We start from the raw sequence: 7,015 nt of genomic DNA, 5'->3' as shown, positions 1-7,015 counted from the left end.
GCGGGGCGCGGCCCGGGCCGCGGCGCTGCCGGGGGAGCGGGGGCCGGGCCGGGCGCGCAGGGAGGCTCCCGGAGGGGAGAGAAGGGAGGGGAAGGCGGCTCCCGGTGCGAGGCCGGAGCGGGCAGGGAGAGCTGGGGGCGGCTGCGGGAACACGCGTGGTGCGGCCGGTGCTGCGGACAGAACAATTCCGGGTGGCTTCGCCTGGGTGGCGGAGGGAGGCAGAGAGAGAAGAAGGGCCTCGGGAACAGTTCCCGTTTCGCTGACCGAATTAGACCAGGGTGTTTTATAATTTTTTTTTTTTTCCTTTGAAAAGCAGTGTTTTCTTGATGTGGGTCCGGAATTGTTGTGCTCCTCGCAAGCCCTTTAGGTGTGTCTTGCAACGTAACAAGCACCAACAGGTTGCTTTTCCTGGTTGCTTCCATCAGCAGGTGTGGATGGAACGTTAGTTACCTTTGGTGTATCCCAGCCACGCCACTTGCTGCTTCCCGAAACACAGCCCAGAGGTCATTTTATATAGAATTGCTTCATTTTATCAACTTTTTGACTTACCTCACCACTACGATTGTCTTCTGCCATCCAAAGAAATGTGCTGCCATGTTGTCACTTTGTTCCTGTTTTAATATTCAGTCAAACACTCTGTTTGAAATATTATTTACTGTTGTACGTGCTTATAGTAATCTCGGGGGGTGTTGTGTTCACTAAGCCCATAGGTTGCTTCTTGAGGCTGTTGATCCATTTCTATTTTCTTCTGTTTCATGATTTCTCAAGACTTAGATACTTGAAAAAAATTGTGGAGCCAGTAAAAGGAGAAAAGAATGTTTTTGAAAGTATGGCATTTTCTACTACTGTCAGGAATGACAATCATGTTTGGTTACATTGACTGGTTGGCAAGACGTTTACTTCTGCTCAACACTGAGGGCTTTGTCTTAAATTTTTTTCTCTGTGCTTACTGTATGTTGAATTTACTGTGTTAAGGAGGGAGTGCAGGCAGGATGATAGCTTCATATACTGATGCCAATGCCATGGAAGGTAGGAATTAGTAGGAAACAGAAGATGGTAAGAGCAGGGGAAGAATTTTCCTGTGAAAACAGTTGTGATACAACTATTTTATGTGGTATGTATCTAGTATTGACTTCTCCTGCAGTTTCTTTTGTGCAGAAAGGTTGCCAAGTCCTCTCCCCTACTTTGAGTTGATGAACTCTCCACATAAGCAGCCAATGTTCTGAGTGTGTAAAGGGCTCTGCTCCTTTTCTCTTCAACTTTCTTTTTAACAATGTGCAACATAAATAATCCTGATGAGAGTAAGTTAATATATTAACTATTTGTCTCCAGGGATTTTTTTTTTTGCTTGTTTTGTGTAAATTTGGCCTGGTGTGAACAGCAGTCATGTGCTCACTCAATGTAATCAGTGTTTTGTTTAAGCATGTTTTTTAGTAATGGGTTTTTCTACTGTTTTAACTACACAAACACAAGATCTTTAGGGGGGTGTACTGGTGTGAAAAGCCTGTTGCTGTGTGACATTTATGGATTGACAACAAATGAAGTTGTATGTGCTTCACATGAGCTCATTTTCCCTCATGGGATTGACAGTGTGTAATTATACACATAATACATATTTGTAGTTTTCTATCCAGATCTTCTGAAGGATGTATTTGGCTGCTGTGCAGACTGAGCCTTTCTGCCTCACTCCACTTTGCTCTGATAACACAGTTTTGCTTGTCTTAATACTCATTTGGACTTTCCAAAAGTCCTACTTCGCCTCCTGCTCTCCTGTCTTTTTGTCAGAAGTGCAGTAGGAGTTGTAGAAATAGTTGCGTAGCGATGGTGCCTGGAGTTTGGACTGCCCAAAAGAAACATTGTTATTTTCAGAATAACAGCTTATCAAAACACATGGCCGTGCTTCAGACATGGTGCTGAAGCTTGCTGTCTCCTGAAAATAACACTTTTTGGATTGCTTGTAGTTAAGCTGGTGAAGTCTGTGAGCATCTCTCAGTAAGAACTACAGGAGAAATGAAGCAAGGTGTAAATAAAGCCTTTTTCAGTCTGTAGATCAGTTTTCTGTAGACAGAAAAATCTTACTGATCTTTAAGAGAGTGGCTGGGACCTTGAAAAGCATTGGTGTGCACATCTTTAATCCTTGAATTATGTTAGAAAGGTAAAAAAACTGCTGTAAACAGCCAGATCCAGTTCTCTTGAGGCCTGGAGTATTGTAGCTCAACTTCACTTTTGGATCGATTAAGTACCAGTTAAAAAAGATGAGATTTCAGGATTATGAGGGCATTTTCCATAAATTTATGGGTAGTCACAATTCAGTGATACAAGATGAAGTTGGAATGTGCCATCTTGAAGCCCGTGTGTAGTTTTGGGATCTGTGTCTTGTAGGTGTTCAGGGTCATAGAGAGTTGTTACAGCCTGAATCTTTCAAGGCAAAATGGAATGAAATGTTTTCTTGGAATGTTGTTTGAGATTGATGACATGGGCGAAGCAAAAATCAAGATGTCTGTGCCTGGAAGGGAAAAAAGACAGTTGGAAGATGAGTCAAGTGCCCAGCTTATACATCTCACCAGCTGTTTCTGTGTTACTTACTACAATTTGCTGATGTGGCTTTTCTTCTTATTTGTGAAGTTCCAAACCCACTTGGATGTTGGGAAAAGCAAATCTACTGTTCCCAGCTTTGGCAGGCAAAAGAACAGTGCATCTGTAACTACTTTGTAAGTTAAAGAAATTTGAAAGGTGGTACCTTGAAGAAACTCCCTCAGCCTAAACATTTGGAAGAGTTTCAGCTTGTGTTTGTGTGCAGAATTTGAATTTTTTCTGTGAGGTTTCTCAGGAACCAGAGCCATTGAGAGGTCCCTGTGACACTGAAATACAAATGGGGGTGGGCAGCCGAAATAGAGGAGATGGTGACTTTTTTGGTCTGAGAATGAAAGGGAATATTTTTTAATTAGAAGGATGAATTTCCAAGTTTACTTGATTTAAAAACAAGCTGGAAAATGGATATAGCTTCCTTCATTGCACTGGAAGTGGGTACAATTTTACTAACTAGAAAAAGAAATTCATTTCTCTTTCAAGGTATGTTCTCATAACATTAAATGCTATCAAAACATTACAAGTTGCTTCCAGCATTTCTGTAATTGTCCACAGGGCTGCATAACTGTACTTGATGTTATTTTATGTTGTTGGTACTGACTGGGATAAACACAAGGTGAGTTCATCTCAAGTAACAAGGTGATGCTGTGAGGGGTAAGCACTCCTTGATCTGTTCTTCCTGTAGCATCAGCTTACAGCCTTCCAGGATGATCCCACTCCTGAAAGGAAGATTACCTCCTTTGCTTACATTAATTGGTGGAAAACCAATTCTTGGGTTTATAAAAAAGTTAAGTAGTAAAATATAGTAACACGCTAGAGAAGACAGCGTTTCCTGGATTTATTTGAGCAGGCAGAAAAAAGGGGTGTATGACTCAACTGTTTTTTGTCTTGCTTTGTGGTGCTGGAAGTAAAAAAAATACACAGCTTCGGATGTTTGTTCTTCTGATTTTGGGCTTAATATATTTTCACACTTATTGGGCTTAAATTCGAAAGTATTTGCTTTTGGCTCTTACTTTGGACTTCAAATCAATAGCGGTTTGTTGGTTTTATATTAAGAAAAACCCAAAAAACAGCCAAAGCTACTGCAAACAAACCCATTCCAAACCTTTAGGTTATGCCATGCTTTTATTTTGTTAAATTTTGGACCTCTGGGATTCAGATTTGATCTACATACACCATTTTAAGGCTCAGCTATAAAAATGTTGCTCACATGAATACTAGTAGTGAATAGTGATTTCTTCAGCATCCTTGAAGCTTATTTCTCTGGGAAGGCGGAATCTGTAATTTGTCACCACCCATTTTCTCATGTAATAATTTGTGATGTTGATATTTTGGGGTTTCTGTACCTTCCTGAATAAATATGCTTTATCCTTGTTCATGGCTCAAATTTTAAGAGCACTGTTGTAAGTTATATTGGACTTTTTCATGTTTTTGAATGGTGATATTGCTTGTTACATGAAAGCTTGCAAAGGGCCAATCATACATTGCAGTAACTAAATTTCAAAGAGTACCATAACTACTTGAAACCCTTTAAATTTAAAAATGAACCTGTTATGGTGTTTTTTACATGTGGGACTGGTGGAAACCAGTGTGTTCAATTTACTTAGTAGTAGTTTAGTATTGTGCTGCTGGAGATTCAAGTGAATTCATGTTTAAATGGAAATCTTTACAAAACAGATGTGGCAAACCCACATTTTGTTTGCTTCCAAGTTGGATGCCAAGAGTGAGCTTCCATTTGTGGTGAGGATATGCCTGTGTGTGGAGAAGGGTGTCCTTGGCGTGGATTAGGTGGTGTCACTCCTTCCTCTGACACTTGATGGGAAAACTGATAAGGGTCTATCATGCACAACTGGGCTGTGGTGAATGAAGTGCACTTGGCTTCTCAGTCAGCTTATGACAATTCACAATAGCAGTTGATTTGCAGCCCCTTTATCTGAAGATTGACTCCTCCAGGCTTCCAATCCTCAGTGCTCTTTCATTAACATGATAAAATCTTTTCTTATTCATGGTGGTTCTCATCAGCTTTTGTGCTTGCTGTGCCTAGCTTTACCCAGGGAAATAATTTCCCTGTTTTACAGGTGGAATTAAGGAGTTACTATTTTCCAAAAAAACCCATTTGTACAATGTATTGTAGACTTTTCTTGATCTTTGTTGCATCTTTTTACTTCTCTGAAATTTTCCTGTTTGGCACTTTCAAAATTCTTGGTATTGCTACTTCTCCAGGTTTTAATGGCTTTTCATTAAGTATACCTTTTGTATGAAAATAAGCTCATGATTTTTCCTTGGAAAAATGTATCAGGATTATAACTTGTAAAGGAGTTGCAGGTTTTTATACCTAAAGGAAGGATCTCCATTGAGTGATGCTTGTCTGTTTGATGGCCTTGCTACCCAGGCTTGTTCAAGTTAGAGAAGGCACACTTAGTGCAGTAGGTAATGCAAAAATCCAAAAGTTATGTCCTTTTGTTTAGATGAGAAGAAGAAATATTGGTACTTCTTCACTGAAACATGTAGTAAATTGTGTTTTACTGGTTGCCAGTGATGTGGATGTAAGCGTGTGGTTGTTCAGAAGATTGGCAGTTCTTGCTTTGATGTGTAATAAAAACAATTCCTTTCTTTAGCTGACTTTCATTTGGGGTGTGAGGTGCTAATCAAAAGATGAGGAGGAATATTTCTAATTTTCAATGTGTGTGTTTATCTCTCAGTCATAAATCATATATAGGAACATTTTCTACAGTGCTCCAATCAGCCCAAACTGCTTTTCTAGAATTAGTGTATAGTTTTCACTGTTGTGCAAGTGACAGATTGTAAATATACATGACTTTTTGGGCTGCTAAATGTAATGGGCGTATGGAAGCCAGTCTTGGGAATTGTTCTTGCCTCAAGCAGGCTGAGGAGATGGATGAGATTTTGGTGATTAAGAGTAGGGGGAAGCATTTAGCTTTAAGGGTAGAAACTTGTCTCATAGGATGTGTCATGCTGTTGCTGGGTGATGTGTTTTCTTTTGCCAGAAGTGTGATTATGTTTGGTTGCTCCTTATGTAATATTTACACATGAATTGCAGTAAAGCCGTTGCTTACATTTTTTAATATAAAGCCATTTTCAACTTTTACATGTTAAATAATATTTCATATTACCGATAAATCATAAGGCTTTTCCTACTCTCTATTTGGTTAATAAAATCCTTATTTGTATGTACATGTTTGCTTGTTTGTATTTGGAAACAGAACAAAATGCTCTTCATCCACTGAACAGGTCCAAAAGACAGTAAAAAAGCTGTGATTATTTTTTATGGTGTTTCCAGGTAGAGTAAATTTGCCATTACTCAAGTTCTCTTCTAGAGCTGAACTTTGGTATCTGAGCTGCTCTGGTATTTCTGCTGATCAGGCAACTGTGGTGGGTGTTACTTTAATTACGGATTTTAATTTTCAGGAAACTTTGGTTTTTCTAAGCTTGTCCCTTTTTGGTTTGTCCTCTTCTGTGACAACCCCTACATATGTTTGTTATGATGAATAACAACCACTATATTTGCCAACAGGCTTTCCTTGCCTGAGAACTGTAAGCAGAAAAACTCACAGAACTGTTGTAGTTTTAATCCTACGGTGACTTCCTTTACTGTTAAATCTCACAAGAAGCTATGGGAGTAACTTTGTTTGAAATCCTAGTAATGATAAACTTCTAAAATTGGTGGGATTTGTAGTTTCTATTTTTGTTGTGTGGAGGAACAGGAAAAGCTGTAGCAACTTCAGGCCTAGCACCGCATAAAACATTTGGGTTTTGTGTCCTGTGCATTTGCAAGTCTAATTGTTTGCAATACTGTTTCTCTTAACTCTTTGGAATATAGCCAAATAACTTTATATGTGTATATTTAATCAGTTAAAACATAATATTCCAGGAAAAGCTATTGTTTCACTGGTCCAGGTTTTTAATTACTACCTTGTTATTTTTGGGGTTAGCTGCCTTAGCTGTGTGCTCAGAAATTTTTTATAAGTCTGGTCTTGATTTTGTTTTAATAGGACACATCTGAGTCTTGTATTTTCCTCTGAGTTATTAGAACACATTATAGAAGGGGAAGTAGTGTATTGGTGTGGGAGAAAGGTGGAGCTGAATGGGGGGGTTGGTGTCAGGGAGGTGCTTCAGCCTCCCTTTCAGTGCCTTTATCTGCTCCGAATGATGAAGGGGAAACAAAAAGGCCCAGTCCCTTCATGGTTATTAGCAATGGCAGGTACAGACCGACTGGGGGGTGATGCTTTAAGGATATTCAAGATTGTACCCTAACAGAGGCTTTGAAAGCAGGTGTTGCAGAAAGTCACATTAAAAAGGTTGCTTCCCTTCTGGTTTTCTCTCCTGTGTATTGGACAAGGAGCAGGCCACCTAAAAGGTTATGTTCTTGTTTGGCTGAGTTCATTATACTGAAATTAGTGTGCCT

Source organism: Corvus kubaryi, unplaced genomic scaffold (genome assembly GCF_017639235.1).
Source record: "Corvus kubaryi isolate FWS band 111438036 unplaced genomic scaffold, C.kubaryi_AGA036_p1.0 37391, whole genome shotgun sequence".
In the NCBI taxonomy this organism is placed as follows: domain Eukaryota; kingdom Metazoa; phylum Chordata; class Aves; order Passeriformes; family Corvidae; genus Corvus; species Corvus kubaryi.
The sequence above is the reverse complement of the archived record's forward strand: the minus strand, read 5'-3'. Positions refer to the sequence as shown.